A 13,316-nucleotide genomic window follows, 5' to 3' on the forward strand; every position below is an offset into this window, starting at 1 on the left:
TCATGATCATGGCAAAATTGCCATAGGTTCCTTCCTCCCAGGCAACCTTCCAACCTATGAACTCTACAACCCCTCTTTCATAGCTCGTTAGTTTGGTTTTGGTCAATTGCCTCCTCAACTTTTCTTCAAGGATATACTAAGGCCAAGAGAGGATATTAGTGAAGTACTAGAAGTCTCTAGAGTTTTCCAACTAGGGTCAGATCTTCCTTCCCTTTGCTTACATGACTGGATCAGAGTTAGCTTCTCTTCCACTCTCTTTAACTCCTAGTGGCAAGAATGGCACTCTCATCTTTTCTGTGGGTTGGTTCACCCTTTGTGTATAGCTCTGGATGGGGAATTTGCTTCTGACAGAGAGGTAACTTGCCATTTCTTTTCAAGAAAACTGCTAGATGAATTCTTCTGCCAACTCTTCTAATTGACCTTTTCAAGATGCTGAATTTGATCCTCCGAGCTTGGATAGGAAGGGGCGTCTTATAGATTACCAGCCACCATGCCTAGTTTCAAGAATGGGATTGGCTACGCCTTCACTAAAGAAATTGATGAAAACTCATGCTGCCTCCACTATTGTAACATATCATTCTTCAAAGCACAAGGCGGCTCAAGGGACAACCAAGAAAACCACTACTGGGAAGAGGCTTTGCATAATGAGACCATCAGCTGCTCTGGTAAATAATTCATTTCCTTGCCACAATGATATTCAATTGCTAACCCCCTTCCTTTATAGTTATCAACCATTGCATCCCAATCAGTTCTAGGTGTGGAGATGTTGTCCTAGGCGTTTGGTTTGGCATCAACTAGACCCTCATCAACAGATCCCCAAGAAGAGCCGAATTTAGTTGAAACAACAAATGCTTCAAAAACAGTAGAAGACATGAGTCCTCCCATCTCATCCTTGATGCTGTTGAAGCATTTCCTCAAAAATTGCTCATTCAACTTTTATTCATCATCTGATTTCTTACCTTGCTAGGTACTTCCTGAGGAAGCACCGATGCAAGAGCAGGAATCTGACAGTCCCCTTATTGAAAATGATCCTCCCATCACTGATGTTCAAACTATCGACTCCCCAATCCCGCACACAACTAATGGTAGGAAACTCATGTGCTCAATTTATTTCTCTGCAATAAATATGAACTAAAATTCTTTCTATTGTTTGCAGATGTCAATGTTGAGAGTCTAGAGCTGATTCAACTAGATATTACTAGTGCATCATCAGCTATTCCTCCTCTTCAGACAGAAGCTACTACAGAAAATGTGTTGTATCTTTTCATCATCCATTTTGTTATAAACTGATTCAAACCTCCTAACCAAGATTTCTTTATAAATAGGCACTCAATCTTCTAGCCCTGAGCTACTCTTTCAATCTTGAGGAGTATCTTGATGAAGATGAAATTAGCTCATCAGCCACCTCCTCTAAGGAAGCTTTGTCAGAAGAGACCAGAAATTAGCTAAGAGACATATTGTTAATATTTGAGAAGAATATAGCCGATTTGGTCCAAGATACTGATTTAATGAGGAGAGTCTTTTTGTCTATTAAGGGCAACCCATCCCCAGTTCTTTCTAGACTCTTGTCACATTTATCTACTTTTGAAGATCAGGCCCTGAAGGTGAAAAGGCTCAGAGCAATCTGTCCAACTGTGAAACTTTATTGGCCAAGGGGAACTCCAATAGGCAAGAGGCCAAAGAGCTGACATAGTTGATCGACTTAGAATTGTCCCAACTAGAGGCCAGGCATACAGAACTTGAGAAGGAGCTAGAAAATGTGAAGGCTGCCATTGACCGTCATAAGTCCATCCTAGCTCAAATACCTGATGTCATTCAATAAAAGAAATAGGAACTGCTAGCCAAAGTCAGAGAAGGCGGAGCCATCCGAAGTAGCCTCAAGAGCATTCCTAGATCAGCCGAAGAAGATAAGCAACAAATCATAGAGGTTGATGCTTTTGGCTAAAAGTGTTGAAAGCTATCTAGGATGTTCTAGACTTGTAATTTGTGTATCATATATCTTGTGTAGAATCAATGGTAACCATACTGTTTGTTGCCTAACTGTACTCCCTACTCTCGGCTAAAGAGTTGATTTGAAAATAGCCGATTCCAGACTTCCAACCTTAATCAAATTAAGTATAAAAACACAGCCTTTATTATTACAAAAACCCTTTGATCTTCTAACCTTAGTCACCCAGCGCCATATTCTCTTTGGTATTAGTGAGGTGGCACTTCGTCTTCTATTAATTGTGGTTGCCTTTTGCATATCCTGAGGCGTCCACCTCTTCGCTCTGTGGCTTCAAATACCAGTCGAGGGCTCTATCCTCGAACACATCTACACTTGCAACCACTCCTGTTCCTTTGTGAAGTGGACCACGATGCCTAAGAGGGCGGTGAATTAGGCAACTTAAAAATCTAACTCTAAACTATGGCCTCTTTTTCTAACCCTAGCAAAACCTATGCAATAGATAAACTATATAAATGTGCAACTACAATTTTGCTAGTGCGTTGCTATCTCTAACGCAAAAGGAGTAATACAATCAATGTAAACGCGGAAGCTAAGGAGCAAGGTAGAGATATGCAAACTCCCATCGATGACTCTGGTATTTTTATCAAGGTATCGAGAAGTGCGCAAGCTTCCCCTAGTCCTTGTTGGAGCCCCTCGCAAAGAATCCCTTGCAAGGGCCAAGCTCCTGATTGGGTAACTCCGTGGATAGCCTTGGGCCTTCCCCATGCGCAAGTGGGTCTCTGACGTGCCTTCCAGCAAGCCTCTCTCGGATGCTCCCTACCGTCTTCACTATCAAGCTTCCGGTCGAAACGCCACGGGCCTTGTTCCCTCTGGTACATGGTGGCGCCCACACCACAAGCGTGGTTGGTGTGATCTCGCAAGACTACAAGCCCCTCCAATGTACAACAATGGTGCTCGCAAGCACTAAGTGGTAAGAGGTATGCAAACCTCACTAGACACTAGGCCTAAACCTAGAGCAAGCGCATAAGCGGTGGTCTAATCAACCTAAGCACTTCGCAAAGTACCTACGCTAATCACCTAATAAAACACTAAGCACTATGCAAGTAGAGATCACTAAAATGGTGTATCAACACTCTTGGTACGTTTTCTCAGCTCCACTCTACTCAAATGACTGGTTGGGGATTGTATTTATAAGCCCCACTGAGAAAGTAGCCGTTGGGGGAGGAAATCCTGCTTTTCTGCTACTGACCGGATGCTAAACACGTCCTGACTAGACGTGTCCGGTCGTCACGACTGTTAGAGCCACTATCAACTAATCGGACGCTACCAGCATCTAGTCACATGCCACCGGACGCGTCTAGTTGTATTTTTGTCGCTCTGGAACCTCTCTGTACTCGATCGGACGCTGTTGTCCTACGTCCGGTCGATTTGCCACCAGTGTCCGGTCAATACTGAATGTGTGGCCAGACTAATGAATAGTGCCATCAGTGCGTCCGGTCATTTTGCTTGTCCAGCGTCCGGTCGCTGCTGTTGACGCCTGTTGTTGCCGAGTCACTGATCGGAGTGTCCGGTCACTTTTCTCCAGCGTCCGGTCCAGTGTTCGGTCACCTGTGTGAGCTCGTTTCTTCGCAATCTTGCATGCGGCTTGGTTCCTATCTTCATGCTTGGACTTTGCTTGATATCTTGGGTCTTCTCTTGTGCTCCTAAGGTCTTGCTTAATGTGTTGATCATCGAATCATCACGTCGCCTTCGTCCAAGTCACGTCTTGCACCCTATTGAACTACAAAACAATCACTTGTAAATTTATTAGTCCAATTTGGTTGTGTTGGTCATCAAACACCAAAATCCAAAGTTAATGGGCCTAGGGTCCATTTTCCTTACAATCTCCCCCTTTTTGGTGATTGATGACAACACGACCAAAGCAAGCAAATAATAGAATATTGAAATTTAAAAACTCCCTACTTGCTATGATGCAATGCAAGGGGCAAGATTATATGATGCTAAACAATACTACTTGTAAGACTACATAAAAACTTATCTTGCCCTTGCAAATGTCCCCATGTGGTATTATGGATTTAAGCCTTGCTTCCTATAAATTCTCCCCATTACATAGGCTAATCCATAATCCACTATCCTCTCTTTCTTGGACCATTACCACTTGTAGACACCACTTGTAGACCGTTACCACTTGTAAATGATATAGCTTTTGGTCCTACACATTAATGCTTGCTTTTGGTCCTCTAAATTCTTCCCCTTTGGAATCAAACACCGAAAAGGAAGACATTAGTAGCACAAGGGAGGGTCAAACTTTGTGATCCTTTGTGTGTAAAGTGAAATAGATCACAAAATTTGACTCTCACATTATATAGACTAAGCTCCCCCTAAATATATGCATACATATGGTAGAAGACAAAGCATATGCATAATTGGCAAATTATTGCACAAGGGAACTTTATCTATAAAATACATGGAGAAAACCTATAAATATCAAAATGAAATCAACATGATGATATCGGTTTAGAAATACCACATGTAGAAACCAATTTGATTTCTACAACTTGCAATAGGTGGTGGATATTTGAAGTATGGTGCTTAACTCTCGGGACTCCATTTTCCTTGCAATGAGACTACTACACACATGATAAGCTTGAAAAGATGTTAGTCTCAAGGCATCCAACTTGTAGAGTAACCTCCCCCTAAATTTATGCACACAAGTATGGAATACTTGTTAAAGACATGCACATTGATTTTAGAATCAATAGTACCACTTGAAAGATGACATCTCATGAATGTGAGAATCATTTTCAAAGATGATATTCGAGAGAGATTATCTACAATTTGGACTTTGGCACATATTAGATGAAAAATCGAAAGACAAGCTATGTGTCATGCTCCTAAACAATTTTAAACCATGTAGGTTTGCTCTAAGGGATAAGAAAGGAACCGAGCAAACCTACCATAAGATATACCTAATGTATGAATGACAAAAGATATAAGCATGCAAATGCAAACCTAGGCATGAAGAGTAACTAGATGCTTAAAGATACCAATTTGTAAGAAATATCACTTGTAGGAAATGCAAATTGATACTACTTGAAGGAAATTTAATCTAGTTACTTAACATGGGAAGGAGAATTTGGGTCCATAGTATTCACTAACCCACTTGGCAATGATTTGTCCATCATGATGCACCCCATGAAATGCATCCATACTTTGCCAAGTCTCCAAATTCCCCGAAGTCCATCGGACTTCTCACTTCTCTTTCAGGATCCAAACCTTCTTAGTGCTCTTCATGTTGGAAATGATTTCCTTTGGCACCCAAAAGTGTTTGACCCCATTGTTGGCTTGCTTGTTCACCTTGTTGGTGTAGGTGTTGGAGAGCTTGCTTTGTTTCCTTCTTCTCTTTCTTCTTTGCTCCTCCCCCATTGTTCACCTTGCACTCATAGGACTTGTGATCTTCCTTGTGGCACACATAGCAAACAACGGTTTGTCCTTCATCAAGCTTCTTCACTCCCTTGACGGTGTTATCTTGATGAAGTTGGGCTTGCTTCGTCTTGCCTTTCACTTGAGTCAAGTTCTTGGTGAGGCAAGCTACTTCTTGCTTTAGTTGCTCATTCTCCTTTGCAACCTCTTGTGTCCATGTATCTACAACAATTTTCTCAACACAAACTTAGTTGCACAAAGATGAGTCTAAACATAAATAATTACAAGAAGTAGAGGCATCCTTTTTAGACATGTTAAAGGTAGAACTTTTCTTTTTAGATGCCTTGGTGGGGGTTGTACTAATGGCTTCAAGATTAGCAACCTTATTAGTTAGCTCATCACAATGTTTGCATATGGTTTCCATTTTAGCAAGCAAACTTTTATAACCATCTTGTGAGCTAGCTAACTTTTCTTCTAATTTTTCATTTTTCTTTACAAGTTCTCATCATTGATTGTGCATGCATTTGTTGTTGCACTAGCCTCAAGTCGCTCAATTTCAGTAGATAGTTCAACATTAAGATTAGCAAAGTTCTCATATTGTTCAAGCAAATTTTTGTATGCTTCTTGTGAACTATCTAGCTTTTCTTTTATTTTCCGAGCTTCTTTTATTGACTAGTGCAAACTTTAGCATAATTAAGATTTTGTTGCACAACTTCTTCATAAGAAGGCATTTCATCATCACTATCACTCTCACTAGAGGATGAGCTTTCGTTACCTCGTGCCATAAGGCACATATGAGAAGAGCTTGATGATGAGTGCTTGCGCTCTTGCCTCTTGTGATGATCTTCTTCTTAACTTGAAGAATCATCCCATGTCCTTATTGATGTGAGGGCTTATTTCTTGCATGACTTCTTCTTTGTCTTGGGTGTGGGCTTATTTGGACAAACTTCCACAAAGGGCCCCAACTCGCCGCATCCATAGCATCCTCTCTTTCTTTGCTCATTTCTTTTATTGGTGAAAATGACATCTTGGATTTGGATGGGCACACCCTTGACATTGATCTTTTGGATCATCTTCTCCACTTTGTTGATTAGTTTGATTGATTCTTCATCAAGGTTGAAGGTGGAGGAGGAAGATTGATCATCATCACTTGAATCTTCATCATCATCATCATCATCATCCTCATCTTCTTCTTCTTCTTCACTTGAGGAGCTTGAGCTTGAGCTTGTCTCAACTTGCTTGCCCTTCATCTTCTTTTTCTTGCTACATGCGAGAGCTTTGCCTTTGCTTGATGAAGAGGCTTCTTCTTTACCCATCTTGCGTGACATTTCAAATGCCACTATCTTGTCAATGACTATGGTCAGGGTCATGGTGCTCAAGTCCTCCATGTTGTGAAGGATGGTGATGATGCTTGCATATTTCTTTTGTGGTAGCACGGAGATGATCTTCCTCATGATGTCTGCATCATCTAGCTTTGTTAGTCCTATTTAATGGAGCTCATTGATAATTAGATTCAAACGTGAATACATATCATGAACAAGCTCATCATCATTCATTGTAAAGGAATCATAATTTTGTTTGGCTAGACAATGTTTTTGCTCACGGACATTAGATGTGTCATCATGGAGCTCTAGGAGTTTTAACCATATTTCATGTGCCGTATTTAAAGTGAATACTTGGTTAAACACATCCATGCTAAAATATTCAAACAAGCAATTATTAGCTCTAGCATTGAAATGAATTTCCTTTTCTTCACTCTTCGTGGGTTTATCGGGATTCTTAATGGGTTTCATCCCATCACGAGTGACTCTCCAAACTCCTAAATTGAGCCAACCAGCTCTGAAATCAATTGAAGTGGATCATGAAGCCTAAGAGGGGGGTGAATTAGGCAACTTAAAAATCTAACTCTAAACTATGGCCTCTTTTTCTAACCCTAGCAAAACCTATGCAATAGATAAACTATCTAAATGCGCAACTACAATTTTGCTAGTGTGTTGCTATCTCTAACACAAAAGGAGTAATACAATCAATGTAAATGCGGAAGCTAAGGAGCAAGGTAGAGATATGCAAACTCCCATCGATGACTCCGGTATTTTTACCGAGGTATTGAGAAGCACGCAAGCTTCCCCTAGTCCTTGTTGGAGCCCCTTGCAAAGAATCCCTTGCAAGGGCCAAGCTCTCAGTTGGGTAACTTCGTGGATAGCCTCAGGCCTTCCCCATGCACAAGTGGGTCTCTGACGTGCCTTCCGGCAAGCCTCTCCCGAATGCTCCCCGCTGTCTTCACTATCAAGCTTCTGGCCAAAACACCACGGGCCTTGTTACCTCCGGTACATGGTGGTGGCCACACCACAAACGCGGTTGGAGTGATCTCGCAAGACTATAAGCCCCTCTGATGTACAACAATGGTGCTCATAAGCACCAAGTGGTAAGAGGTATGCAAACCTCACTAAACACTAGGCCTATACCTAGAGCAAGCGCATAAGCGGTGGTCTAATCAACCGAAGCACTTCGCAAAGTACCTACGCTAATCACCTAATAAAACACTAAGCACTATGCAAGTGGAGATCACTAAAATGGTGTATCAACACCCTTGGTATGTTTCCTCAGCTCCACTCTACTCAAATGGCTAGTTGGGGGTTGTATTTATAAGCCCACTAAGAAAGTAGCCATTGGGGAGGAAATCCCGCTTTCTGCTACTGACCGAACGCTGATCACGTCCTGACTGGATGTGTTCGGTCATCCTAACCGTTAGAGCCATGATCAACTGATCGGACGCTGCCAGCGTCCGGTCACATGCCACCAGATGCGTCCAGTCACATTTTTGCCACCCTGAAACCTCTCTGTACTCAATCGGACGTTGTTGTCCTGCGTCCGGTCGATTTGTCGCCAGCGTTTGGTCAATACTAAACGCGTTCTAGCTCATGTCAGCATACATCACCTCTCATCGAATGTAGGCCCTGCATCTAGTTTCCTTCTAGTTCAGCATCTAACGCCAAACCCTCACGGCGCTATCTCTAAAACAACTGACCAGACGCTCGGCCAGAGTCCGGATGCTGCGTCCGTTTGAGGGAAAACATCCCCTCGACTTCACCAACTTCATCACCCTTGCTCAAATGTGCTAACCACAAAGTGTATCACCATTGTGCACGTGTGTTAGCATATTTTCACAAGGATTTTCAGGGGTGTTAGCACTCACTAGAATCTAAATGCATATGCAATGAGTTAGAACATCTAGTGGCACTTTGATAATCATATTTCGATATGAGTTTCACCCCTCTTAATAATATGGCTATCTATCCTAAATGTGATCACACTCGCTAAGTGTCTCGATCACAAAAACATAAAAGCTCCTATGGATATCACCTTTGGCTTGAGCTTTTTGTTTTTCTCTTTCTTCTTTTCCAAGCCTGAGCACTTGATCTCCATGGCCATCACCACCATCATGATCTTCTCCATTTGCTCCACCACTTGGAATGTGCTACCCTATCTCATGATCACTTAGAGTAAAAGGGTTAGCACCGAGGGTTTCATCAATTCACCAAAACCAAATTAGAGCTTTCAAGGGTGCGGCCGCACCCTAACCAGGCCCTCTGGCCACCACCTTCATGGGGTGGGTCGATGAGTGCTCCTAGGCTACTCCTTGGTTGATACTCTACCTAGATGACTTAAGCAGATGGGCCTCTTTATGTATTCTTTACGCAAATCAGCATCGGAAAGCGTCTTTCGATGTATTCTCCCATGTATTTATACTTGTGACCTGTGAAACCATAATCTCCAAACACATGTGGAACTTGGTCAATAGTAAATATATATGTGTTCAAGATTGCCAATTTCTCCTCTTTTTGTGTCTTAATTGGCTGTCGGATTTGATCCTTAAGGACCGCCAACAATAGTCATAAAAGTAGTTTGTGGGTATGATCTGAAGCAAGTTACAGGGTGCATCGAGTCAAGATGGGATCTACCCCTCCTAAATCAAGGAGAGACTCCTCTAGGCCCTCTCGATGTGTAGGAACTGAAAGTGCATGGCCATGCCTTGACTAATGGTTAGTCTATAAAATAAGATCTGCACGGAGCGAAAAATGGCTGAGAATCAAGGGTAGCACTTCACTCACCTTGTACTTGGCTAGGTGTCGTGTGGTAGAAGGACATAGTAATAGAGAGTGTTAAAAGGTTGTGCAAGATATGATCTTTGTGAATCATTGGGAGTCGGTATGCCTTGCTAGAGGCCAATGTTGTCTATTGATCAGAAAGTGTTTTCTGCTCATAGCTGTTGATTGCATAAACCTACGGGGTCACACACTTAAGAAGAGAGAACTAAAAGGGATAAATGGATTTGTGTCCATGGTATTGTAGCAGGTGGCCATATTAATTGTCTCTAGTGCAAGTGGGAAATTGTTAGTTAATGCTCAAGATAAATTAAATATAGGCCCAATGCAACCCAATGTGGCCCATTGGGCTGGCCCGTGACCGTGCTTATATATAGGCCATGTTCGGCTTACCCTATATTCGGCTTGTTTGGCTTCTTTTTTTAGCTAGAATAGTGTTTTTCTATCACAAAAATTTAGCCAGAATAGTGTTTTCAGCTAGTTTCAACCAAGTTTCATACCAGCGAACGGGGCCATATAAGCTAATCACCGGCCAGGGGGTAATTAACCCTAATCCTCTTGAGCCACCACCGTGAGCAGCCTTGCCCCCGCCCTTGTGAGGATGAGAGACCATGGCAAACACTGCTGCAGTGCAGTTCGATCTGCTACAGTTTATCTGAACGCGTCATCGAGAGCTAGCATGTTGCATCGCATTGTTCTTCTCTCCATACGTGTGGACATCGGTGGAAGTGCTACTGCGTTGAGCACTACGACGTCGTACAGTATGATTACTTCCTCGATGTCGACTTGTTCTTCTCTCCATACGTGTGGACATTGGTGGAGGTGTTGCTGTGTTGCGCACTACAACGTCGTACGGTACGATTACTTCCTCGGCATCAACTACATCGAGTACGCGTGTTCCGCTAATTCTTCCGCTATGCCACATGTTGGGAAGGTATAATTTATGATCATCTACATGCAAGTGATCCTGTTTTTATGCGGTTATTATTTTGTGCTAGCATGTAGCCACCCATGTAATCCTACAAAATGCTCATCAAGGAAATTAAAGGCACACAAGGGAATGGTGTATGTCTCTGCAAATCATACATGGTTGTACTAGTTTGGATAGCCTAGTTCAGTTTAGAGACCAAAATCATGGGGCCAGCTAAATTGCCCACATGTAATAGAATGTCTTGACTCTTGAAGCAATCCAATTTACTTATCTATGCAGCATCATTTAACAGTCTTGCAATGCATCACTATGCTAGATTTGGACATCACTGCCGGCCTCATCACTGCCGGATTTGTGAGAACCAGCAGTGATGTTCCTTCACTATCGGTTATGAGCTCAAAAATAAGAAAATGATTGGGGTTGGGTTAAAATCAGCAGTGAAGCACCACATCACTGCCGGTTTGTGGCTTGAATCGGTAGTGTTTTGGTGGCCACTCATCACTGCCGGTTTAAGCCACAAACCGGCAGTAATTGGGCTTTATCACTGTCGGTTCTAGCCAAGAACCGACGGTGATAAGCCTACAGCACAAAAAGGTTGTAGCCATCCTCTTCTTCCTCCTCTCTTCCATCCCGAGAACAGAGGCACGCGTTTGGGCCCTTCCCTCCATTGTTGTGGCTACTCTTCACCATGAAGCTAGCACTTGGATTTTGAAGAATGGCTTGATCTTTTTGCTTTAAGGTTAGTAACAAACATCCACTCCTTTGATTTAGTTGCTTAATTAGCTTCATTTTGATGGCTATATTGCTTGATTCTCATTCTAGTTCTTTCTCCATTCTAGAGAGCACTTTTCCAATTGGACATTTGTGCAAGGCTCAAAAATGTGGTGAATCTATCATCTAAATGGTTGGTGTCTATGAACACATTTAAATTCATGGCTAATTATTCCATGGTGGTCAAGATCATTATTGTTAGTATGTGATGCTATAATTAGTTCTTAGAAGTAGAGTAGAATAGTTGTTCTTCAATATTGTGCAATAATTGTTTTTTACTATGATTTTCAATTTATAGGGCCGGGGCTACGAATTTCAATTTTCCAACAATTAGTGTACAATAATGTTTTCCAAAAATGGTACTTTCAAGCTACAATTGTTGTTCATGAAGCTCGATTTCTTATTAATTCTTTGTAATTACTGTCTCAGTATTTTTTTATGCAGAGATGGATTGAGAGTGGATGCATCTGTCCCGAACGGACAAGCGGTACATGCATGGCGTTAGCTAGTTTATCACTAATGCCAAAGCCCATGCTGGGAATAGGAACCCTATCTTCTGCCCATGCAAAGATTGCAAGAATCAAAGGAACTTTTGTCAAATTGAGTCTATACAATCGCACTTGATTACCAGGGGATTCATGCCAAACTATACGATATGGACTATGCATGGTGAGGTTGGTGTGAATGTTCTATAGGAAAACAATGATGATGTGGACATGCCTAATGTAGCCATCCACGATGGTGACGAGGAACCCGGTGTCAACACGAAACCTATGCCCACAGTTAATAATGTGTTTAGGAACACGCTAGCTGATGACACTGAGGATAATGATGGCATTTCTCAGCTGCTACATAATGTAGAGATCAGATGTCTTAGTGAAAGACAGCTAAGAAAGCTAGAGAAAATAAGACAAGATGGCAAAACACCATTGTATAGGGATTGTCCAATGAGCAAACTGGAAGCCGACATCATGCTATTAGAGTTCAAATTGACAAATGGATTGAGCAATAAAGGCTTCGATCAGTTGTTAGGTATAATAAGGAAAATGCTCCCATAAAAAAATGAGTAGCCAGAAAAGACATACTTGGCCAAGCAAAAGATCTGCACCATCGGCCTCGAGGTTGATAAAATTCGCACGTGTTCCAATGATTGCATATTGTACCACAGAGAAAAATACAAAGACTTGGACAAGTGCCCTAAGTGTGGAGCTCCATGGTACAAGGAAGGGCCATTAGATGAGGGTACCAAGACCAGAGGAGGTCCCATAAAGGTCGTTTGGTATTTCCCTATAGCTCCCCGGGTGCATAGGCTATTTGCATGTGCAAAGTCAGCCAAGCTATTGCGCTGGTATGGCGAAGACCATAAGAAAGATACAATGATGAGGCACCTCGCCGATGGGCAAGACTAGAGGACTATCAATACTATGTTCTATAAGGACATCGGTGGAGAGGTAAGGCACCTTTGGTTTGCTTTGAGCACAGATGGGACAAATCCTTTCGACCAGGTTAGAAGCAATCATAGCATCTGGCCAGTGACACTCTGTATATAGAACCTTCCACCTTGGGTCTGTATGAAGCGGTCGTACATCTAGATGCCACTACTGATCCAAGGGCCAAGACAACCTGGGAATGACATCGATGTGTTTCTAGAACTAGTGATCAATGAACTAGTGGAGATGTTTGAAAAGGGTGTGCCGGATATTTGGGACGAGTACAAAAAGGAACATGTCATGATCAAGGGAGTACTTATCACCACAATCACCGACCTATCAGGTTGAGATTCGTTGTCCGGAGAGAAGACAAAAGGCTATACTAGATGTGTCGAGTGCTTGGACAACACCGATGCGGTAAATCTACCAAATAACTCAAAGATAGTTTATATGGGACACCGTAGGTTCCTACCTAAGGATCACCCTTACCGTAGGAATAGAAAAGATTTCAATGGTACTATTGAGAAACGCTTAGCTCCAAAATATCGAGACAGGCCTACGATACTTTGAGAACTCAACAAACTAGAGGTTATCCTTGGGAAGGGGGACAATGCATAGCAGCGCCTAATGGGAGCGTTTGGAAGAAAAAATCGGTTTTCTAGAAACTACCTTACTGGCTAGTTCTGAGTGTACGCTACTGTCTTGAT

Source organism: Miscanthus floridulus, chromosome 5 (genome assembly GCF_019320115.1).
Source record: "Miscanthus floridulus cultivar M001 chromosome 5, ASM1932011v1, whole genome shotgun sequence".
Lineage (NCBI taxonomy): Eukaryota > Viridiplantae > Streptophyta > Magnoliopsida > Poales > Poaceae > Miscanthus > Miscanthus floridulus.